At 39.2% G+C, this 25377-nt stretch overlaps 1 protein-coding gene across 2 annotated transcripts in view; it reads left to right on the top strand.

Annotated features, from left to right (window-relative positions):
* The window catches only part of TAB2 (TGF-beta activated kinase 1 (MAP3K7) binding protein 2), a 94418-nt gene that overhangs the window by 8916 nt on the left and 60125 nt on the right, over positions 1 to 25377 (top strand). Inside the window, exon 2 of one of the 2 annotated variants that reach the window (XM_004587298.3) lies at positions 21126 to 21274. The exons of the other annotated variant lie outside the window; for it this stretch is intronic. The gene's annotated coding sequence lies outside the window, so the exon portion shown is untranslated. The remainder of the gene's footprint in view (positions 1 to 21125; positions 21275 to 25377) is intronic. 2 annotated transcript variants of the gene reach the window in all.

The following is a 25377-nucleotide window of genomic DNA, read 5'->3' as shown; positions in this document are numbered from 1 at the left end:
CAGAGCTGGGCTTTGGTCAGGTGAACCCCATTCGGATGGTTCCCTGCTAACTCTAGCCATGTGGTCCTGGGGACTGTTCAAGCAGTCTGAACCCAGGCCTTTTCTTCAGGAAGATGCAGTGTCTTCCCTTCATTTCCGTGGTGAATCTTGCCCTGCATTATCTGCATTTGTTGTTACTTGATCTATTTACAAATGTAAAATATGTATCCTCAAAATCCACACTAATCGCTACAATATCCTGTTTTCTTTATTTGTATTGGGAAGTCAGATATACAGAGAAGGAGATACAGAGGGAAAGGTGTTGCATCTGCTGGTTCACTCCCCAAGGGCCCCATCTGAAGTCAGGAGCCAGGAGCCTCTGGATCTCTCATATGGGAGCAGAATCCCAAGGCTTTGGGCTATCCTCTGCTGCTTTCCCAGCCACAAGCGGAGAGCTGGGTGGGAAATGGACCAGCCGCTATATGAACCAGCGTCCATATGGGATCTTGGCAACTACAAGGCGAACAGTTTAGCCACTAGGCTACTGTGACAGGCACAATATCCTATTTTTAAAGCAACCTTTCCTTCTTAAGACTTTCTGATTCACTTCATTTTATCTTCTTCAGTTTAGCAAAATTTAATTACAAGCGGGTATTTCTCAAATAGAACAGGATGAATTTTTTGTTGTAGTTACATTAGACCTGTAGTTTAAATATGGAAAATAGTTTTACATTTTGAACCTTGCTTTCTTAGGTTTTTCCTTCAGGGTATCTCTGCTTATTTCATTTTTCTTCAACAAATTGAATAAAAAATTTGTGTAGTATTTACTTTAACTGTTTAAACCAAGAATAAAATATCACATTTTCTGTTTTCTTATCTATTTCTGGGGGTAGGGGGAATCCCGAGTTTTCACTTTTAAATCATTCTACACTCCTGTAATTCAGTTCTTTTAAGAAAAGCATTAGAAAATTGCCCTGAATCAGATTTTGAAAACACCTTAGATCATGAGGTTAAATATATTACTGTGAAATTTGTGCATAAAATGTTCCTTCCTCTACTTCTGTTTTACATTGCTAGCTAATTTTTTTTCCAGATATTTCATTAGTACTTTTTCTGTGTCTGCATTTTACAGTCAAAAGTACCTGGACTATCTTTACCTTAGTCTGTTATTGGATTAACTATGATTGTTTTGCTTTGATTTTTTTCCCTAATTTTTTCCTTAATTTATTGAGTACCTGGTATGATTATCTTAGAATGGCTTACTCTGCTAATTAGTATTCAGTGCTATTATAAATCATTTTAAATAATAATAGCATTTGTTTACTGATGATTTTAGTAAACATTAGAATTTTCTTAATATTAGACCAGTATAGACAATTTACTACAAAACTGTAAATTCCGTTGCTGTAGTTTCTATTGAAATAATTTTTAAAATCCAGTGCGCTTTTTAAAGGATTTTTTGAACATTTCATAGTGTATGTGTGTGAAATCTTGTATTCTAGAAGTAATTCCCTTTAGTCTAACACTTGCAGGATTTGGTTTTGTTTTTTAGAGTTATGTATTTATTTGAAAGCAGGTAAAGAAGTGATGGAGAGAGACTCTTCCATCCTCTGGTTCACTGTCCAAATGACCACAATCTGTGACCTAATAAGCATGGACCTTGCTCCTCAGACCTAAGCAAATATGCACAAATATCTATTAGATAGTTGCTAGAATTGAAGAGAAAATATGCTCAGAGAAACCGCTAGGGATCAGTGTGAAATTAACATTCCTAGAAATACAGTTAACAGTGTACCTTCCTTGAGCATAATTGTTTACCCTGTGATTTGCAAGTGTCTGAACTTTACTTAACGAAGTACTATTTGCGTCTTTATGGTGATTTTTTCCCCCGTGAAATGGACAAATAAGCGCTTAGAAAGTGGATTTCCAGAGAAAATTCCCACTTGATTATGGTGATCCTGCTGTTTGTGCATGTAAAAGTACATTGATGGGCCCTGAAGAGAGATTTTCTAAGTCGGTGTCTGGAGTGAAATATCCTGTTTGCCTTCCGGGGCTGCTGGGGCAGTTTACTTTGGGGGAAGGGAAACTTGAGCTGGTGATCCTGGCCCAGCCAAGCCCTCTCTGCTTCAGCTCTTAGAGGCTGTCACAGGATCAAAGGAACAGAAAGAAACGCGTAAAGGTTGTTTCCTATGCCTTCTGAGGCACACCAGTGCAGACCAGCCACCTGTTTCCTCTCCACATTCTTTATTGTTCAGACTGACTTGCTAACCCCGGAGTTTGGAGATCTTGCTGTGTGCCAGGTGAAGGTGTCGGGACAGATCAGATGTGGCAGGTACTGAAGCTCTTGTCATCAGGAGACCCGTATGACATATTGACAGAAGCCACGGCGGAGCTCAGCATCAAATACGTTAGGAACCCACAGGAGAGACTCGCTCATCTGGAGGCTGAGAGAATGTAACAGGGAGATCTCCCTAGGAAAAGTGACTCCTGAGTGTGTGTTGTACAGGCGGGGGAAGAGGTACAGGTTGGAGAACTGCATGTGAAAAGGTTGAATGCAGGAAGTCTGGTAGCTGTGCAGGCATTCCACAGTGCCTTAGGAAGAGTGGTGGGCAATCGGGACGGGTGGTGTGCAACCATCGATTTAAGCTTGTGGTGATAGGATAGTTAAGGACAGACATTTGTGATGGATTTGAATGGGGGTTACTGAGCCTGGAACAAAGCAAGGAAAGAGGGTGTTCCTCCCTCTCTTTTCAAGAGGTACCCCATCTCCTGGCTTTGTTCCAGGAGTAGCTTTCCCCTTCCTTCTTTTCTCATTCACCTGGTCACTTGGTAAGCGAAATTCATCTGCAACCAAAATAAATAGGTAAACAAATAAATAAAGCAAAGTAAGGCTCCCACATGCTCCGGCTTGAGTTTGTGGGTGCACAGTAGCAGCATTTACCACAATAGAATAGACCAGAGGAGCTCCAGCTGGGGAGTTTCTATTTGTTGCCTGTAAAATTCCTAATGAGGAAGAAAAAAAGGAAGACTACTTGATAGAGACTGGGAATGCATGTCTGATTCGATGATGTGTGAGCAGGTACCTGAGTGGTAAGGGAGATTGCTTTCCAGAGAGAGGCAACAAGAAATGCAGATTCCCTAAGGTAGGAGCACGCTTGGCATCTCTGTAGGCCAGTTTTTGACTTGTTTGTTTCATTTCATTTTTATTTGAGGAAAGGAAGGAAAATGAGAGATTTTCTACCCACTGGTTCACTCCCCAAATGGTTGCAACAGCCAGATTTGACCTGATCCAAAGCTAGGAGCCAGGAGCTGCTTCTGTGTCTCTTGCATGGATGCAGGATCCTGAGCACTTGAGTCATCTAATGCTTTCCCATACAGTAAGCCGGGAACTGAATTGGAAGTGGAGCAGCCAGGTCGTGAACTGTTGCTCATTTGGTATACCAGCAGCGCAGGTGGAGGTTTTTCTTGATAAGCCACAGTGGTGGCCCCAAGAAGGCCAGTTTAACGGACTTGAGTGAGGAAGGCACAGGTGGGTAGATGAGATCCAAGTGGATTTGTGCTTTTCATGTAGAGCTTTAGACTGTGATAAGGACTTTAGATTTTATTTTGAATGAGATAGGAAGTCACTGAAGGGTTTGAAGATGCAAACTTCCCCCCTTACTGTTTATAACTGATTGGTGCTGGTGTGTATATAATTCTATAGTGTTTATTATGCGTATAGATTCATGTAACCATCGCTGTATGGCATAGAACTGTTTTATCAGCAAGAATTTCTTACATGTGTTTCTCCAACCTTAACACCTGGCAAACACTAATGTACTCTATAAATCTGACACTTTTGTAAAAAAAAATTTTTTTATTTGAAAATCAGATTTACAGAGAGGAGAGAATGAGAGGGAGGGAGAGAAATCTTGCATCCTTTGGTTTACTGCCCAAGTGGCCACAAAGGCTACAGATGAGCTGGTCTGAAGCCAGGAGCCAGGAATTCTTCTGGTGTCCCATTTTGGTGCAGGGGCCCAGGAACTTGAGCATCCTCCACTGCTTTTCCAGCTAACAACCTGGGAATTGATTTGGAAGTGGAGCAGCTGGACACAAGCCCATAAGGTATGCTGATGCTGCAGGCTGACAACTGGCTTGGCATGCCACCATGCAGGGCCTGTAAATTTGATACTTTTACTAATGTTATGTAAATTGAGTCACTTTATAGTACCTTTTGCAATTGCCCTTTTTTCCCTCTACTCGGCATAATGCCTTTGAGGCCCACCAAAATTATTGCATATGTCAATACACCTTTCTTTTTTTAATGCTAAGAAATACACTGTTGTGTGGATGTGCCACAGTCTTGTTTAATTATTCACTAATTTGTGGTTCCAGTTTGGGATTATAAAAATAAAGCTGCTGTGACCTGTTATATACAGCCTTTTATGTTAAAATATATTTTCATATATGTAGGATAAATCCCCAGGAGTTCAGTCCTTGGGTTGTGTGATTTTTCTGCTAACTATAAAAACTATCATACTTTCTAAAGTGGCCATACCGTTTTTACGTTTCAGATCTAGTTTGTCTGCATCCTCTACAGCACTTGGGATACTTTTTCTTTGAATGTCAGCCAGTCTGATAGCTGTGTAGTGACGTCCATCATTTCTCTAATGACTAATGACATGGAGTGTAGTTTACTGCGCTGCTCTGCTGCCTGTGGATCCTATGTAATCAAGTACACATCCCACTCTTTTCCCTATGTTCTAATTGGATTGTTTTCTTCTCTTTGGGCTGACAGAATTCATGCTGTATTCCAGTTCTTTGTTGAGTATATTATTTGCTAATCTTGTTTTTTTCTAATGTGTAGCTTATCTTGAGATACTATTAAAAAGTTCTTTCGCAGAGTAAAATATTTTAGTTATAAAAAAAGGTGTGTTTATTTGAAAGGCAAAGGGGCAGAGACAGATCTTGCAACTGCTGGTTCACTTTCTGAAGGCTCACTACTGACTCATAGCCCCAGATGTCTAGGGCTGGGCCGAGCAGAAGCCAGGTGCCCAACCAAAGCTCAGTCTGCCACATGGGTAACAGGGACACAAGTACTTCAGCTGTCACCTGATGCCTCCCAAGGTGTGTGTTATCAGGACACTGGGATCAGAAGCAGAGCCAGAACCTGGACCCAGGCACTCCACTAAGGGACCCAGGGACCCAGGCACTCCACTAAGGGACCCAGAGACCCCACTGTGGGACCCACTATGGGACCCACTATGGGACCCACTATGGGACCCAGGGATCCCACGTGATACCTTCACCACTTGCCCAGTGCTCTCACCCTGTTTTGATTTTGAAGCCCAGGTTATATTTTCTTTGCTAGACTGTGCCTTGCTTGTCAAGTCTCAGAACTCGTCAGTTAGCCTCAGGTTCTACACATTGCTCCCTGAAAGCTTTGTATCATACGAGTGTGTAGATAGGTTGAGGGTCCATTTTGTTTAATTCTATATAAACTACGAAATGTAGGTGAAGATTCTTTCTTTGTGGTTGCCTCTAGAGGAATGGTTGTTGCAACATCATTTGTTAAAAAAAAAAAAAACTGTCCTTCCTTCGTTGACTTACTTTTGTACCTTTTTCAAAAATCAGATGACCATAATTGTAAGATTCTGTTTCTGGGTTCTGAATTCCTGAGGGATGAAAGGATATGGCATGAAAATCTTCCTGGAAGTGGCCGTCTGAGTGCACGTCAGCTAGGCTAGGAGGAGAGGAGCAAGTTGTTTTACTAATTTTTGTGTCTATCCTTCTGCCACTATCATATTTTCTTAATTACTATAACTACATATCATGAATCTTAAAATCATAGTGATGATTTATTAACTGTTTTCCTTTCCCAAAATTGTTTGGACTATTCTAGTTTCTTCCCATATAACATGTAGAATCTGTAAAAATATGCTGCTGGAGTTTTACTAAGAGTTGCATTAAATATGTTAATAATTTTGGGCAATTTTGATATTTATTGAGTCTTTTCATAATTAACATAGTATGTCCACTTATTTAGATCTTTGATTTTTTAATAAGGTGTAGTTTCCAATATACAAATCCTATACATACTTTATTAAATGTATACATTAATATGTATATTTGGAGAATTTGTTCTTAGGTTTTTAATTTTGGCTTCCTGTTGTTCATTTTTAATATATAGCAGTATGGTTGACATTTGTGGGTGGCCCTTGTATCCTTAGACCTTGCTGAATTAGTCTGTCAGCTCTAGATGGTTTTGAACATTCCAGTTTTGTTTGTTTTCCAGTCAGAATGCCTTTTATTCCTTTCCTTGCTGTACTGCTCTGGCTCGTACTTTCTGTACTGTGTTTAATAGGAATGGGAAGAGCTGACAAGCTTGTCTTGTTCCTGTTCTTAAGGGAGAAATCATTTAGTTTCCTACCATGAAATGTGTTAGTTTGTAAGTACTGTTTATCAGATCGGGAAAGTTCCCTTTCTCTACCTAGTTTGTTAATGTTTTTATCATGACTGAGTCTTGAGTTTTGTCAAATATATTTTCTACATCCGTTGATGTAATCATAGGGCTTTCTTTAAACTAGTCATTTATGGTGACTTTCCTTTTTATATGTTTTTTTTTTTTTTTTCTGACTGTTGTGTGGAATAGGCTATGGAAATAGAGCAAAGATGGAAGGGAGAACATAGTGGAAATTTCTGCAGTAGTACAGATGAGAGATGATAGTGGCTGAGACCAAGGTGCTAACAAAAAAGGATGAGAAAAGGTCAGATGTGGTGTAGACTCCAAACCCTGTGTGGGTAGTAATTACTGATGAGTTATGACTGAAGCATAAAAGAAAATCCAAGGATGGCAGCCAAGGTTTTTGGCCCCAGCAGTTGAGTATGGAGTTATTGACTGAGTTGGAGAAAACTAGTAAAGGGGCAAGTTTTACTGGGCTGAGCAATCAGGGACTTGTTTTTGGATGTATTAACTGAAATGCCTTTTAGACGTATTACTGGTGATATCAGGTCAGTGATTCATTCAATATTTCAAGTAGAATGTAGACTAAAAATTCAGGCTAGAAATATAAATTTACAAGTATTGAATTCAGAGAGGTGTAAGAAAAGTATAGCGGTATTTGTTGAAAACTACATGTAATTGCTTTCTCTTTACTATTAATTCGAGTTTATCTGCAAAAAGCCAGATTCTCTTGTGAATGAAGAACTGTGTGAACACTTGTGTTTGTTCTGTTTATCTGTAGACTGTTATGTGTCTGACACTAAGGGCACCGGGAATTATGTGATAGTGAGATGATTTTAGGGATGGATATTTACTGCATATTTAATCATAAATTACTCTAAAGGTAGATGGCTATAGTAATAATCCTCTATCTTAGTAATTTTCAGGTTTATCTTAAGATACCTTTATAAAAAGATATACCTTTATAAAAAGATATATCTGTGAATATTTTTTAAAAAACGTTTGACCGTAAGTGCCAGAACAGAACGGCTTTCTGTGGCAATATTTCTCTCTTGTGGAATGAAAGCAAAGATAGATAAAAATTAAACGCAAGAATGCAAACTCTGACAAGGAAAGACTTAAAATAAATCAGAGAAGGGAGAACGTGAGCCTGTTACCGAAATTCCGTTAAAAGCTACACCTGTAAATCACTTGAATGTTTACTTCACATTGACGCATTTCTGGGAAATAATTTTAAAACACTAGGTACTTTTCTTTTGATTATTAGTTGTAGTGATATCTTCTTACTGATTAAGAATCTTTTTTAGCATTTACTCCTGTAAGATTTACCCTGTTTTAATTTTGTTTACTTTTCAGTATCTCTCACTAATGTTAAGTTTTTACAGTGTTGGTACATTTGACATGGACTCTTGGTAAACAGTAATGAATGAATGATGATCAAACAAAGAACATTGAAGTTTAAAGCTTGGTAGACTTGCTTGTCTGTTAACAATGACCTTTGAGATTCCAGAGTACAGGTTATGATTGAGTGTCTTCTCTGAGTAGTCTTGATGTTTTCCAACAAGCGTTCTGCTGCTGAAGAATGTACCCAGGCATGACAGTATCACTTGCCCAAGGTCTGCAAGGAACACATTTTACCACCCTACTGTTGGTTCCTTTTTTCCCCATTGATAAGTTCAGTGAATTCATCTAAACTTTGGTTGAGATGTCCTGTTTCAGAAGAAGTGCATATTACACAAGATAGAATGGGCTTAGTCTTGGAACATGGTAGCATGTCTCTTGGGAAATTTCACCTTTTTTTTTTTTTGAAGATGTATTTATTTTTATTTAAAGAGACATTTACATAGAGATACTCCATCTGATGATTCGTTCTCCAAATGTCCACAAAAGCTGGAGATAAGCCAGATTGAATCCAGGAATTTCTTCCAGGTCTCCCAAGTGGATACAGGGGCCTAAGCACTTGGGCCATCTTTCACTGTTTTCCCAGGTACATTATCAGGGAACTGCATTGGGAGAAGAGCAGATGGGACTTCAACCAGAGCCCATATTGGATGCCAATACCACATCACTTCTTGGCCTTTTGGCTAAGATCAAGTGGATTCCAGCATCACAAGTGAAGGCCTAACACCACATCACAGTGATGGCCCCAAAATTTTACATTTAAAAAAAGAGTAGTTTCTGTTTAGTCTTCCCTATTTGCAGGTAGATGGTAGAGATGTAGGACAAGTTTCTCTTCAGTAATGCTATCTACACAAGCATTTTCACATGTTTTTTCTTTCACCTTGGAGCTTTACAAAACAAAAATACCCTGGGGTGTTATTCTGCTGTAGTTTTAGCAAATGCCAGGAGTATAGAGAATCTTTTTTTGTAATCATAATTCATTGTGCTTTTAGATATGGAGTGTGTATGTATGTATATATATATAGATATGCATGTTTATACCTTATTAATCTATGAAAAATTATTGAAACTTGCACTGGTATTTGTAAGGATGTTTAGTGCTATGTTGTAATCACTTGAGGAGTAAAAGAGAGATTCTATAAAATAATCCTTTTCTTAAGTGGGAGAGATAAATGTAGTTTGAGTCTGGTATGTACTTTGCATAATAATTGAGAACATTAAATGAGCGAATGTTATGTATCATTTGGTCTAGTGCCTATATTTAATATTAATGTAAGCTGTTAATGGAATGCTTTTATGAAAACATTATAAAATAATTAGCTTAAAACTTTATAATTTTTGTTATAACTCTTTTTCATTTGGCTTCGCTTGATACCATTCTTTCCTGCATTTTAACAAACTTACCTGATTCTGTTAACACTTTCTGGTAATACAGCATATTCTACAAAATCTCTTGTGGAGGAAAGCTACACGATCCGATTTTGTGTCTTAGGACACCAGTGAGTTTGTTAACACTGTGAAATATAGCTTAGAAAAATTTAAAAGTAGAATAAGCTCTCAGGTGAGAGGTTACTGTGCTACTGTCCACTTTCTCTAGGAGAGATACCTGAACATGAACATTGTGGGAAAGAGGGTGAATGTAGGACACTTTACTGGCAGTATTTAGTTAATTTTACCACTGATTACATGCAGAGAAGAAAAGAATTGGAGCTAACTGAGGTTTCTAGCGTCACGGTCATGCTGCTTATCATCCCAGAGACGAGCACTGTTGGCTTGGAGACAGCAAGTTGCGTTTTAGACAGGTGGCTGGGTTTTTAGCATGGTATTCAGTCCTTGTTCTGTCCTACTCCTCATTTTTCATTCACTCACTAAGTCTGATTCCATTCCTATAAATCTTAAGAACTTTCTCTTAGGAAAAGTAATTTCTATCTAGTTATAATCAGCAATAGAAATTGAAACATGCAGGGAGCAAGTCTTTATTTCCTGTCCACATTCTCATTACCTTCCTCTCTTGGTGCCCTACTTCTCCCCCACCCCCACCACTGAAAAATTACTTAGAACAGCATTTACTACCACCATTACTTCTGTTACACTCCACCTCTAGTATATATTGATAGAAAAGGGTTTATATTTTATATGAAATTAGTGGGAAAACTTGACAGATTTTATAAGAGAAACAAGATGGTTCACTCCACAAGTGGCTGCAATGACTAGGACTACACCAGGCTGAAGCCAGGAGCCAGGAGCTCCTTCTAGAAGGTCTCTGTTATGGGACAGGAGTCCAAGTACTGGGGCCATTCTCTGCTGCTTTCTCAGGTACATTCCCTGGGGGCTGGATAGATGTGGAGCAGTCTGAACTCCTGTTAGCTTCGGACTCTCTCTCCCCATCAGAAAACCCTTTGGCTAAAGGACCATTTCCTGGAGGGAGACAGCCTGGGACCACTTACATATGGCAGAGTGACTGTGTGAAAGAAATGGCCACCCAGTGTATGGAACACTGGGCTTTTTATATATCTTAGGCTTGGGAAATAGAAGAAAGCAGCAGCTCCTTCATTTGCACACGCATGTGGCGTGTACCCATCATGGTAGATGTTAACCTTTTGCGCATGGAGGCAAGGTTGGGGTAATACAGCATTCCATACATCCTTGGAAGGGAGGGTCAGCTTGACCCTGGTAAGGTAGTAGAATCACTTCCACTCTGCTCAGCCTAACAGTGCCTAAATGGGATGCTGACATCACAGGTGGTGGCTCAGCTTGCAACACCACAGCACAGGCCATGAGAAACAAAATTTAATGAAGTGTTCATGATGAAAATATTCGTTGATCAAGCTGGTACCATGTGTAGTAGGCCAAGCCTCTGTCAGTCATGCCTGGCACTGGTTCATGTCCTGGCTGGTCTACTTCTAATCTAGCCTTGCTGCTTATGGCCTGGGAAAGCAGAGGAGGATGACTTAAGTTCTTGGGTCCCTGCACCCATATGGGAGACCCAGAAGAAATTACTGGATCAGCTCAGCTCCAGCATTTGTTGCCATTTAGGGAGTGAACCAACAGATGGAAGATCTCTTTCTCTTTGACTCTCCTTTCTCTAATAAAAATAAATCTTTGAAAAATATTAATCAATCAGTAAGTATAACACATCATTCATCTAATCATTAGGTAATACCTATTCTTTGTAAGATAATTAAAACTGACCCCAAAAATCTATATCTTTACAGACTTCATATGGAGATGTAAAATTGTGTGTACTGTACATGCATCTATAGCTGCCACTCTACTCCTTTGTAATGGTTTTATGCCTTGCTGCCTTCTGAAATTGACTCCTATCCTTGCCTCCACCCCCATCAACACACGTACATCGCATACTGAACCTTCTTTGGAAAATAGAAAATAGTTTTTCATTAAGCAGTGAGCCAGGAACCTCAGGTTCTAGTCCAAGAACTGGCGCTAAGTTGCTGTGTAAGGATTGAATTCATGAATTCTAGAGCAGTGTTGCAGGTAATTAGCAGATATTTTTGGAAGGAATCATGATTTTGCTTGGAATCCATTGCTGCCTAGTAAATAAGCTTCTGGGTTTTTACTATCATAGGAATATCTAGATTTTGCTGGAGGTAGACTGTAAGCTTGATTAAGGGTGTCTGTGTTAGCTCCCTAGTGGTGTCTTCGGCTTTCTATTATGTTTTCTGATATTTGAAATTGTCATATTATCTTCTGCTATGTGGTTGATTTAGAACAGTTCATGTATTGAGGACATCTTGTGTGCCAGTTGTAGGTGGAGGTACTGCCACTTGTTTAAGCACATGGCCCATGCCCTCCGGGCTCTTGTAACCTGTAAGCAATGAAGAGACACCGAGTAGAACTATAAGAAAACCAACACTGACTCCCACTGTGTGGACCTGCAGGTTCATTGGTAGTTAAAGGAACAGAGATCTCTGTGTGAGCCCACGTAGCAGGAAAAGCACTCAAGGAGGTGATAGACCGACCTGGTTGTGGAGAGGTAATTATGATCTTGATGGCATCAAGGAGGAGAAATGGCATTGTAAACAAGGGCGGTAGGGGTGTTGAACGTGTTGGGACAAGCCTGACTAGATTCTTGAGGCTGTGAGGACTGGGGGGGAATGCCAGTGGGTGAGGGGTTTTAATGTAGGCCATGTGACCTTGAAGAGATCTGAGGATAAAATTTGTAGGGAGTCCATGCTTTTGGGTGAGGAAACAAAGGATTTCTATACTTTTGTTAAACTTGTAACTGAAATTTAACATTTCCTTCATTAGGTTTCAAGCAGCAGACCAGAGTAATATTGCTAGTATCTGTATCTTTATTGCCAAACAGAAAAAAACCCAGATAATTTTTGTATCGTTTTATAATTGCAGGTATCCAGGTATACACACTTAGCATATTGCGCTTCAGTATAATGTATTTCATATTATATTTTCTTTTGTTTTTAAGATTTATTTATCTTTATTTGAATGGCAGAATTTTAGGGGAGAGGAGAGGAGAGAAAAGGAGAAGAGAGAGATCTTCCATTACTGGTTCACTCACTGTTCACATGGCCACAAAATCTGAAGTTGGGACAGTCCAAAGCCAGGAGCCTGGAGTTTCTTCTGTGTTTCCTTCCAAAGTGGGTACAGGAACCCAAGGACTTGGGCCATCTTCTGCTGCTTTTCCAGACACATTAGCAGGGAGCTGAATCAGAAGTGGAGCAGCTGGAACTCAAACTTGTACCTACATGGGATGCCAACCCCTATAATTTCAAAAATTGCATTTTAGTAATACTGGCTTTCTTTAGAATCCAAGGTATTATATTTTATGCATTTAAGCCACTCACTAAGAGGGAATCTGTAGTTTTCTTAAAACTGCCGAATGGAAGTCTCTGATCCCCGATCACATGAAACCAAACTGAAGCAAGCATTGAAATCCACACTTCGAAGGGTTTTAGTTAAAGCAATAAGTAGGAAAGGAACCTGCTAAATTGTGATCATTTACTTTGTCTCACAGAATAAATATAATTTACAAAATTAAGGCACAGATGCTTGTCCTACTGTTGAGATACCTGTGTCCCACGTTGGGGTGCTTTTGTTCAGTCTGTGCCCCTACCTTCTGCTTCCCATCACTGCAGATCCTAAGGAAAAGCAGGTTGGCCTCAGTGATTGAAGCTCTTTTCACACTTGAAGGGAGACCAACTTGCATTCTCAGCCCCTGATTCCAACCCTGGCTCATCCTCAGCCAATGTGGGCAACTGGGGATGAACCAGCAGATGAAAGCTAGCTTGCTCTCTCTCTGTTTGCTTCTCAAACAAGTATGAATAGGAAACTCTTTTTAGTATTGCAGATAAACTAAACTTTATAAAGATAATAAAAAAATCATCTAATTTCATAGCCACTATCCCTTACCCCCTTATTATGTTATTATGTTTGTGTGCCACAATAAAATATTTAAAGTGGTTATGTAGGAGCATTTCTTCATTGTTGTGTTGTAGGTTGGGTGGGAAGAGCCTGGTGACAGTGAGGTAAACTGTGAATTTGGTCATTTAGGAATAGCATAGTAGTGGTAGGAGTGTAGTAGAATTCCAAAAGATATATGGGGAGAAAAAAAATGTAGAACTTGTGTAGTTGAAAGTCTGAAATGCATGGAATGGTGAGAGGAATGAAGCTGAGGGTATCAGGAAGAAATGTAAGGATAGTGTCCAGCATGATGGCTCAATTAATTAATCCTCCCTCTGCAAGCACCAGGATCCCATATAAATGTGGGTTGTGCCCTACTGCTCCACTTCCCATCTACCTCCCTGTGTATGGCCTGAGAAAGCTGTAGAGGATGGCCCAAAACCTTGGTACACTGTATCCCTGTTGGAGGTCCAGAAGAAATTCCTGGCTCCAGGCTTTGGATCGGCTCAGCTCTGGCCATTGGGGCCATTTGGGGAGTGAACCTGCAAATAGAGGCTCTTTCTCTGTGTCCCTTTTTCTCTCTGTAAATCTACCTTTTGATTAAAGGTAAATAATAAGTCTTTTTAAAAAAAAGTGTTAAGGATAGATTCCTAAATTGGGATGCTGGGAATAATGCTTAGGTCCACACTGCCATCTGAAATCCTGGGACCCAACTAGATTTTGGAATTCAAAATTTTATAGATTTTTGAAAGGTCACATGTTGTATATATTGTGTATTACATAATTCCCCCGCAGGATGGGAGGGATTATTCTAACTCCTAATATTTCTGCAATGGAACGTGGAAATAGTCCAGTAAGTAGTCTAAATCAAACCTGCTTGTAGCCAGTTCAAGTCAGATTTGACCAGATGCATTTCAGCATGAAAACTCATGGAAAAAAAAAATCTGAGAACTCTTTAGGCTTTAAAACTGCCAGGGTGCCAGTGCTGTAACACTACTATCCCCTGCAGTCTCCCAGAGTCATGATTAGAGAAAATTATATATAAAATAGATGAGGGGTCAGGTAGAGGTAAAGAAAGTAAGAGAATAATTAAGAGGACTTCAGCTTTTGGATTGCAAAGAAAATTGCTATTTCTGACAAAAAGGGTAAATTAGGAGAAAAGCTACTTTAGGAAAGTTCTAAGTTAAAACTTAGGCACAGTTAAGGAAAAAAAAAAGACATTCTTGCTTCACTTAATAGCCTCTCTGGGGTTGACATTGTGGTGCATTGGGTTAGGCACCTTTTGCAATACTGGCATTCCATGTCAAAATGCCGGTTGCCAGTCCTGGCTGCTCCGATTTCCTACACGGCTTCCTGCTGGTGCACCTGGGAAAGCAGAAGAAAACAGCCCATGAATCTGTGTTTCTGCCACCCGTGCAGGAGACCTAGACTTCTTGACTCCTGCTTTTGCCCTTGTCCAACTATGGTTGTTAGGGCCAGCTAGAGAGTGAACCAGCAGATGGAAGATTTCTGTCTAGCTCTACCTTTAAATAAGAAAATCTATTTTAAAAATGATAATTTAAAGAAAAATGGTTTTCTTTTGTCTTTCGTGTAATCTGTATCATAAATAAATCAGCTTAAATGCTCAGAAGTATTATAGTATAAAATTTCCAGTCTAAAGGAACTCTTAATTTATAACCACCTACTGGATTCTGACGCTAAAATCATCAAGTGTTTCTAGGTTGGGAAGGGTACCTAGATAAATGAGAGCTGTGACCCTACTTACTGCAACAAAACCTGAGAAATATATTTGAAGGAGTAGAGTGAGGTATTTGCCCACAAACAGGTTTGTTTTCTGTGTTTGTAGTTGGATCCTTGCCATGACCATGCTTCTATTAATATCAGTGTATTTAGAAGCAGCAATTGTTTAGCAGCAGTGGTAGCTAATTTGTGCTACACACAATTCTCAGAAGGCACAGGATGAGTTATTGAATTATTTCAGGTTGCTTGTTTCTTTACAGTGCTGTATTTGGTGATTATAAAATGAAAGGTGCTGACACTAGTTTTCATGCTGAAACAACAACAACAAAAGGCAGACTGTCTGCTTTCTGCCTTGTAGATCAGGACATCAACTCCCCGAGAGAGCATCAGCAGACACGGTAGTGTGACTTTTTTTTTTTTTTATCAATGCAGAAAACTAATGTATGCATGACTTGAACAGGTTTCTTTTCATTGCTGTCCTATAAATTATTTTAACCTATTCATAACTAGATATGTACACTGATAATGTCAGAGTATCGCTTTAACTAAAATGCTTGGGACCAGAAGTGTTCCAGATTTGGGATTTGGAGAAAGATTTGCATAGATTTTACTCTTTGAACATTCCTAACCTGAAAATACAAAATCCAAAAGTTTTTATTTTCATTTTGTACCCAAAAGTTGCTAATTTTAGGGGCAGACATACAGGTAGTCAGGCTGTCACATATGAAACCTACATCTTCACATTAGAGAGCCTGGAGTTAAGTCTCGCCTGTTTCCTATCCAGCTTCCTGCTGATGTGCCTGGGAAGCAGCATCTGAAGTCCCACGTTCTTGCCACCCACATGGGAGACCCAGATGGAGTTTGTGATTCCTGACTTCAGCCTGGCCCAGCCGTGGTTGTTGCTGGCATTTAAAGATAAACCAGTAAATGGGAAATCTTTGTTTCTGTCTCTTCCCTCTTTGTCACTTGCCTTTCAAAGCAAAAAAAGTAGTTAAGGTTTTTCGGAGCTTTCATATTTTGCATTTTTGGATTCAGTATATAGAGGCAAGTCTTTCTACTTTAAATATAAGGCAGTTTTTTAAAAAGACATATTGATTTTTATTGAAAAGGCAGATTTACAGACAAAAGGAGAGACAGCAAGAAAGATCTTCCATCCACTGGTTCACTCCCCAGAATTGAGCCAGTCTAAAGCCAATAACCAGAAGCTTCTTCTAGATATCCCACGCTAGTGCAGGATCCCAAGGCTGTAGGCCATCCTCTGCTGCTTTCCCAGGCCATAAGCAGGAAGGCTGGATGGGAAGTGGACAAACTGGTGCCCAGATGGGATCCTGGTGCTTGCTGGAGGAGGATTAGCTAATTGAGCCATCATGCCAACCCAAGCCTAGTAATTTTTAAAAATTGTTTAATTTAAATTTACGATATAAAATCTAAGGTATTTTTAAAATTCATAAATAAGGCAGATTTTTCATTAGACTTTTATTTGTAATCTACCTCATTGAGTTTTTCTTCTTTTAAATAAGGATGCTGGACAAAAGCTGTAACATTGTTTTCAGCAGCAGTATCTATGATTCTGAATGTTGAAATTCATCAAGGAGAGTGAAAAGTATAAATCACAGTTTGAAGGGCTTTCTGTTAGTGACTGTGGAGCAATTGCTGCACGAACAAGTGAGAGAAGGGATGTCTCAAGTTTGCATCTTTCTCCTTGGACAACATTAAGAAGGGTCTTAGAAATCTAAAGAATACTGGTGTTGCCAGAAAAGTTTTCAAAAAGAAAATTACTACAATATCATTAATCTAATCAAGAGAAAGGGACTCTTGACCTGAAGGTAGGAAACAATGGATGGACTTCTATGCTTCATTTTTCTACTCTTCAGAATTTTGATACTCAGCAAAAAAAAAAAAAAACCACAGTGATCTAAGTGTCATGAAATTAGAGTAATAGCTTTTTAGCCTTTATGTTGATATGATGTGTTAGGAAGTACCAAGTAAAATTTAAAATATTCAGTAAACTTAAGTGATTATATCAGGTTTGATGATTTGAATAAAAGTGTTATCAAGGAAGAAGCCTTAAAAGTAGATTGAAATACCCAGTACCTATGAAATTGTGTCATGTAATACAATGTAATTAATGAATAAATGAATAGAAAAAAAAAAAGTAGATTGAAATAAAACTGGGGTCCTAGTACAACTTCCCAATAGAGAAGTTTGTAAGTGGTGAATGGTAAGAGAGCTGACCATTGTTGCATATCTGTGCCCTATATGACTATTATAGTTCCAAGACAAGCATCCCTATCTGAAAACCCAAAATCCAAAGTGCTGCAAAATCTGTATTATTATTGTGTATTTTTAAATTAAAATCTATATTTTGAATGTTGTGTTAGTGCTCAAAAATATTTCAGCTTAAATTTTCAGACTAGGGATGCTCTTCTTGTATAAGTAAAATCTCAGAAATAAAGACAAGTGTTTATTTAGCAAAAATAAAGCCAGGCCCAGTAGTCACTCTTACAATTTTCTTATTGAGGTATGGATTTAATTTGGCAGTTGTGTGCCTCTTGGAGCATTCCTTCCTCTGACTCCTGCTGTGTGGATACTGGAAAGCTATGGTGTGAGCTCAAACAGCAGGGTCCCTGTCCCTCTAACTTCCTGCTGTTGTAGATGCTGGAAGGCGATGGCGTGAGCTCAGATGGCCGAGTCCCTGTCACCATGTGACAAGGCTGAGTTCCCTGTGTCAGCTTTGACAACCTCAGCTGTCACAGGCATTTGAGCAGTGGACCAACCCATAGAAACCCCTCTCTCAGTTCTGTCTCTCAGCCTGTCAAAAAGTTGTTTTGTTTTTTAAGAAATTTGTTGTTAATGTTTCCAACTAGATTAGGAGTAATTAAATGGCGGGAACTACTACTTGTTCTCTTCAATACCTATAGTAGAGCAGCAATTCTAATAAATAGCTTTGTAAATAAATACTTGTTGGATGATTTATGAGACTTAACCAACAAGAAAAGCTTTACAATATTAGTGTTAATGTGTTTAAGCTTACTAAGTCACATGGTACCCCATGGCTTCTTTAAGGACACATGAAAAAACAGGAGCCTTAGGGAAATGGTGGTCTTCCAACTAAGACTTAACTGCAAAAAGCACCTGGCTCAGGACGTCTCACCACTGCATTCTTTAAATTAGCGAGCCCCATGCAACTGTTTCAGAACATAAAGCCAAACAGGTAAACTTTCTGATTCTGTTTTTAAAACAGCATGATAGGATGACAGCACAAAGTACAAGAAGAGCACAGTCCAATCTCACAAAAGGTTGGTCCCAGAAATACAACAAAGTCATGATGTGGAATCTGTTATATTAACAGACGAATACTATAACAGGGAAAGTCATCCTAGGAATACATTGGTAGGTCAGGCTCACTCACTTTAGTCATGGGATGGGGGCTGAACTCAAGAATACTGAAGCAGGGGGAGGGACTTTATGTTAATTTTTACCAAAACCTCTTAGCAACAGGAGAGTAAGTGGTAATACCAAGACTTTACAATGTCAGACCAATAACCGTTAGCATTTTGTTACCAAAAATCAGAAAAATACTAGAATTTCTGTTTCAGTATTTAGCAAAATGCTAAATTGCTATTAAAAAATCATGAATCAGGTCTGTCGCCATAGCCTAGTGGCTGAATCCTTGCGTTCCATGTGCCAAGATCCCAATTGGGTGGCATTTCATACCACAGCTGCTCTATTTCCCATCTTGCTCCCTGCTTGCAGCCTGGAGAAACAGTAGAGAATGGCCCAAAACCTTGGGATGCTACACTCACTTGGGAGACATGGAGGGAGCTCCTGGCTCCTGGCTTCAGCTCAGCTCAGCTCCGGCTCCGGGGAGTGATCCAGCAGATGGAAGCTCTTTAGCTTTGTATCTCTTCTCTCTGTGTATCTGCGTTTCCAAAAAAATGAATAAACCATGAATCAAAAGGTCTGACCCCATACTGTTATAATATCGTCTTGAGATTCCTTACCAAAGTAATTATGCCAAATAGCAAAACAAGAGTTACAATTATTGAAAGGGAGAAGACAAACTCATTGTAATTTGTAGCAGACATTGCATAGTTGAAGCCGCTGAGAGAGTCACTGAGACACTACAAGAAGCAGTGAGATTAGACAGGAGTGGTACTAAATGCAAAGTATTACTTCTCTGGGAAAGTTTCCCTCTCTCCCCCACTTTTTTGTTTTTGTTTGTGTCTTTAGTGGTCTCTAAACCTGTCCAACTGGTTGGAAACTGAGACTGACATGTAAATGGTCTTTTGCATTTTCTTTCCTTCTGGGTAATTGGCCGATTTAATCTTATCTCTCTTTTGAATAGGGCACTTCCATGTTAACTTTTTAAAACTAGTTTGAAGTGAGATTGTGGCAGTGAGTACATTTAGAATGATTTTATAGGAATTCTTTTTTTAAAAAAAAATCCTTGTGGCTTGTGATACTTGCTGTATTATTTGGTAATGTCAGAGAAGGTATAACTTGGTCTTTGAGCCATATTTGGTAAATAGTAATCTTGTGTGGAACGCAGTGTTCTATCAGTAAGAGGAAGATTATTGCGTGTGTGTGTATGTGTGTGTGTGTAGCTTTTCTTTGCCCTTAGAACAGTTCTGACTTAAAGACCAAGTTATATTATATATTGATAGTTACTGTGTTTTTTAATAAAGCACTATATTCCAAATCTGTTACCTTTTAGTAAGAGATACATTGACAGCAGTATTTTCTTCCCTACCTGGCAGCAACAGAATTACATGTCTTGTGTACTAATTCTCTATCATGAATGCAAGTTGTTATACTTTTGTTTATTATCATCTCTCAGAATTGAGATCTCTGAAATGTTCATTAGTCATTATTCTGTGGATAAATTGTGTTAAGATGGATACAGGTGAATTATTTTAAACCTGAAGCTTGACATATGGATGTTGCTTTAGCGCTAATGAAAATAAAAACTTAAATATACTCTTGTTTAGAACAGAAAAAAGAAATGTGTTTCACTCATTAGTAATGTAGGAAAATGGCCCACCCAGGTGTGCCAGCCTATTAGCTGCCTTATGTACTATACCTGGGCTCATGACAGCCCAATAAAGTGGGGTGGGTAATGCCATAAAATAGGAAGACATTTCTGAAGCAAACTTAATTCAGGGCTCTGTTGAAATAGTTTTGAACCTAAGTTTCTCCCAGAACTTTTCCCTACATTATGTCATCATAAAAGAAAGTTTTATTTTCCACAAATGTATTTTATTTTGTTGGTGTGTTGGTAGTTACTAGAAATGTAGGGAATTAAGTTCTCTGAATCTTGTTTTTGTTATGTTTTGCTCTGTAACAATTCTTCCAATATCTGCCACCATTTGACAGGGGCAGAGAATATAATTTATTTTGACATCTGTGGCATTCATTTCTTAGAAAAACTCCTGAGGGTGCCAGCCTACCCAGCCTAAAGCCGTGTTTTCCAGGCCCTGTAATGTGATTAGCATGGCTTTCTATCGTTTCACCATCTTTTTTGTAACCTTTGAGGTTGCAAGTTTGTTTTGGGTCTTCATTTTTATATGGGCTGAACAAATTTTTTTTTTTAATCGTGAATCTATTTTGGTAATGGAAAAAGAGAATTTCCAGTGTGGTTAAGAACTACATCTCTTGAACTGTTCTTTGTCTGCCTCTTTAAGAATTACTGAGGGTTTGTTTTTTGTTTTGTTTTATTTTGTTTTAAATTTAAGCTTGAAATTCAGTTTGCAACTTGGAGAGATTAAAAGTATTTCTTAGGAAATCCCTAAGAATCAATCACTGGAAATTAGAAAATGACAGGAAATATGACAGCTACCGGAAGAATAAAATACCTGGAAATGAAAACTTGCAATTCCAATTTTATGGGTGAAAATGAATTTTGTTTTCTCTTTCTGTTACAGTTACTCCATGATCCTCTGTTTGAGTTTGTTGCTAAAAGCTATTCGAGAGTTCATAAAAGCTACTGTTCTTGGTTTAAGTCCATTAATAGGGTTAAGTATCTTCATTTAACCATGTAGCAATTTCTGTGATTGTAATTGTAAGAAATTATGTTAGAGGCTTTGGGAGCTAGGACACTGCTGTTAGATTTCATAATGTGATCTCGCCAGGTTTCTTGTTCTACCTACCTCTAGTTTACTCTAGTTTCTCTTCTGCTTTCAAGGCTCCAGACCCAGTTCCTGGACCTGCCCTGGAAAAGAAGTATCCAGTAGAGATGAGCTCACTGCAGTTACTTAATTAAAAATTTGTAAGCTGCAAAAGTGGCAATGAGCCAAGCAAGAAAAGCTACAATTTGAATTTTTCTAATTTCAGGTATGCTAAAGTCCATGGCATTAGTCATGCTTAGCCTATATAACTGCCTTTCTGTGAAATCTGTAATAACCAAACCTTTACTTTCAAAATTGTAGTCTTATTGCTTTGGAGTATAGCAACACCCCTAACATCTAGGTAACACGCGGCTACTATTGACTTTAACAGACCTTTTGCGTGAACACTTCTAATTTAACTGTTTGCTAGTAACAGCAAACTAATGCAGAAACATCCTTTAAAAATTATGAAATTCTGTTGAGTTGAGTCCTGCAAATGTACAAAAAACACTTTGGTCTTGGCACGATGGCCTAGTGATTTAAGTCCTCACCTAGAACACTCCAGGATCTCATATTGGTGCTGGTTCAGGTCCCAGCGGCTCCACTTCCCATCCAGCTCTCTGTTTGTGGCCTGGGAATGCAGTCCAGGACAGCCCAAGGCCTTGAGATCCTGCACCCGCATGGGAGGCCTGGAAGGGGCTCCTGGCTCCTGGCTTCGGATTGACTCAGCTCTGGCTGTTGGGGCCATTTCGGGAGTGAACCATCAGAAAGAAGATCTTTCTCTCTGTCTCTCCTCCTCTCTGTATATCTGCCTTTCCAATAAAAATAAATAAATCTTTTTAAAAAGAAAAGGAAGAAAAGTAGACATTAACAGTAACAACGTTATCTTTGAAGAGGTTCACCCGTGATGCAGGTAGTTCAAGGAATAAGATGAATGAAACTAGTTCTTCCCTGAGATCCCCAACTGCTCTATAGTCTTAATGCCTTTACATAAAGAGTTAATTGATCCTTTGGTAATTGGGAAATTGCATAATATTTCTGATTAAATCCAAATAATGTAGTACATTTCAAGAAATTAATCATGTTCTATATGTAAGTATATAGGCAACATTTCTGACTTTTTTTTTTTTTTTTTTTACTGGATTGCTCAGAGGAAACCAGTTGGACTTGTCCTGTAAAGTGACAGAACTAAAAACTGAGGTTTCAGTGCCCTAGATTCTTAACCGGGAGGAGATTGATTGGTTAAGGGACCAGCATCATTTGGCTTTTCAGGATATTTATTGCTTTTAGGAATCTGTATAGATTTAGAAATAATCCATCGAAGATGACTTTCTTTACTAAATAGATATGTGACCATACCTATCTTTAAATTTTCATTCATCTCAGTTAGAAATTACCCAAAATTGGAGGAAGGAAATTGTATCCTAATTAATAAATTTAGAAGATGATTCTGATATTGCAGCTTGTGCCTAGATCCTTCCTTGAATTCCCCCGCTCCTAACGTTAATGACGCATAATGCATTTCATGTCAGGAGGTCTAAGCAGTGTTAGGACGTTGATAATATGCCACATTATTTGGTTTTTATTGAAAGAATTATTGTTTCACTAGGTATTAAATTGGACTAGAAAGGAAGCCTCTAAAAGGATTATTATAGGGTTATTAACAAAATTAGGGAAAATGGAGGGAAAAGAAAGATGTATATCCATGTCAGATCTTACTATTTTGGGTGGTGCTGTTAGTATTTGAAACATCCTGCCCCATTGAGTGTGATTGTGTATAAACAACTTGGCAGGGTAGGGTGTAGAACTGGATGGAATTTGTCTCACTGAGCTTCCAGACCAGTGCAGTCAGACTTCCATGCTGTCAGTTCCACATCCACAGGTCAGTCTTGCAGGCCTTCCGTCTTTACTGAACAAGGACAGACTTTTTGTCCTTACATGATACTACATGTCAACTATTTGCATGGTATTTACATTGTATAAGTAATCTAGAGGCGATGTAAAGTGTATGGGAAGAAGATGTAGGTTATATGCAAATCATACCACTTACTATAAGGGGTTTTAGCACCAATGGCTTTTGATATCCTCAGGGGAGGGGAATTTTGGAACCAAGACCCTGCACATCTGAAGGAATGAGAGTAATGTAAACGTGTCAGAGTAGAGACACAAACGGTATTCTGTGGCATGCCAGAGAGAATGAATGTAGTGAATAAAGTAATGTTTCTGCTGAGTTAGATTCTTCAGAAAGCGGCAGAAGAAATTCTAGAATTATGAGAACACAAAGTTATAATCTCTTAGAAAAATTATGCCAGCATGCTTAAAGAATAGTGGAGATGTGATGGGAGATGAATGGTGGCATACGTATTTTCAAATGTCAGATAAAGGACTTTGGACTTAGTGAGTAGTGGGAATCCATTACAGATGTTAGCACTAAGGAGGGCGTTTATTCTTTATGGGTATTTTTCAGGCATTGCATAAAAAGGTTGTGCGTGTAGTTTCACATTGCAGAAATGTGAGAACGCATGTTCGCCTTATTTCTGCACAGGATCTGGCCCCAAATAAGTGCTGAACCAATGAGGTTATGCTGTAAGCTCAGAGTTAGCAATGTGTCTTAGCCATCTTTGTGCATGATAATTTCCCAAAGGGTGTGGAGGGCCTCTGATTCTTAGTAATAACAATAACAATGAACCTACTTCTCTATGATCCCTTAACTGGTTGTAATCAGTTAAGCCTTCTCCTTGGCAAATGAGTACTGCTTACTCAATTTGAGGACTGGAGTTACAGTAGTTCACCTTGAATTACACTTTGGATGGAAAAAGATGCCCAACTTTTTTGTTTCAAGTTATGTATCAGGAGACTAATTATGGTTAGTCACCAACCTCTAATCATATGAACCATAAGCAACAGGTAAATGAAGCATTTAGCCCAGCAGGTGAGAGGGCTTCTCATCCTGTAAGGGAATCCTTGAAGTGGATTCCCAAATCCTGCTTCCTACCGATGCAGGCTGTGGAAGGCAGTGGTGATGGCTCAGGGAGCTGGGTCCTGCCACACAGTTCCTGGCTCCTAGCTTTGGTCCAGGTAAGGTCACTGCAGACACTCGTGGAGTATAAGAGTGGAGAGATGCTTTCTCTCTATCTATCTGTCTCTGCCTCAAATAAATTAATAAGTATTTTTTTTAAAATCTAAGTATCTTTCATATTGTAATAATCATTGCTGTGTCTGGATCTATTAACCATACTTTAGTAACATTTTTTTTTTTAAAGATTTATTTTATTTTCATTACAAAGTCAGATATACTGAGAGGAGGAGAGATAGAGAGGAAGTGGAGCTGCCGGGATTAGAACCAGCAGCCATATGAGATCAAGGCGAGGACCTTAGCCACTAGGCCACGCCGCCGAGCCCCATTTTCTTTTTTTTTTTTTAAGATTTTTTTTTTGTTTTGTTTTTGGAAAGGCAGATGTACAGAAAGGAGGAGAGACAGAAAGGAAGATCTTCGGTCCGATGATTCACTCCCCAAGTGGCCGCAACAGCCGGAGCTGTGCCGATCCGAAGCCAGGAGCCAGGAACTTCTTTCCGGGTCTCCCACGCAGGTGCAGGGTCCCAAGGCTTTGGGCCGTCCTCAACTGCTTTGCCAGGACACAAGCAGGGAGCTGGATGGCAGGAGGAGCTGCCGGGATTAGAACCAGCGCCCATATGGGATTCCAGCGTGTTCAAGGCGAGGACCTTAACCATTACACTATCATGCTGGGCCCTTAGTAACATTTTCATCATGGACAACATAGGCTTTGAGTTCGGGACCTATTGTTTTCAGTCAGGTACTTTTTTTTTTGTAAGATTTATTTTTATTGGACAGATTTCCAGAGATAAACATCTTCCATCCACTGGTTCACTCCCCAAGTGGCCACCACGGCCAAAGCTGTGCTGATCCAAAGCCAGGAACCAAGAGCTTCTTCCAGGTCTCCCATGCAGGTGCAGGGTTCCAAGGCTTTGGGCCATCCTCCACTGTTTTCCCAGGCTACAGTCAGGGGCTTGAGGGGAAGTGGAACATCATGAGCACAAATTGGTGCCCATATGGGATCCTGGTGCATTCAAGGCAAGGATTTAATCACTGAGCCATCACACCGTTTCCAGTCAGGTACTTTCAAGTAACTTGTTGTACTCTGTTCTTGTTTTCCTATCCACATACCAGAATAGAAGCAACATTATGGGAAATATAGAGGGAATAATTTTATAAGAAAAATACTTACTCTGTTCTAAATATCATAAGCATATGTTTACTTATATAAGTAATACACAAATATATATTTAAAACGTAGAAGGGGTGACTAT

This window comes from Ochotona princeps, chromosome 1, assembly GCF_030435755.1.
Source record: "Ochotona princeps isolate mOchPri1 chromosome 1, mOchPri1.hap1, whole genome shotgun sequence".
Taxonomy (NCBI): domain Eukaryota; kingdom Metazoa; phylum Chordata; class Mammalia; order Lagomorpha; family Ochotonidae; genus Ochotona; species Ochotona princeps.
The sequence above is the reverse complement of the archived record's forward strand: the minus strand, read 5'-3'. Positions and strand labels throughout refer to the sequence as shown.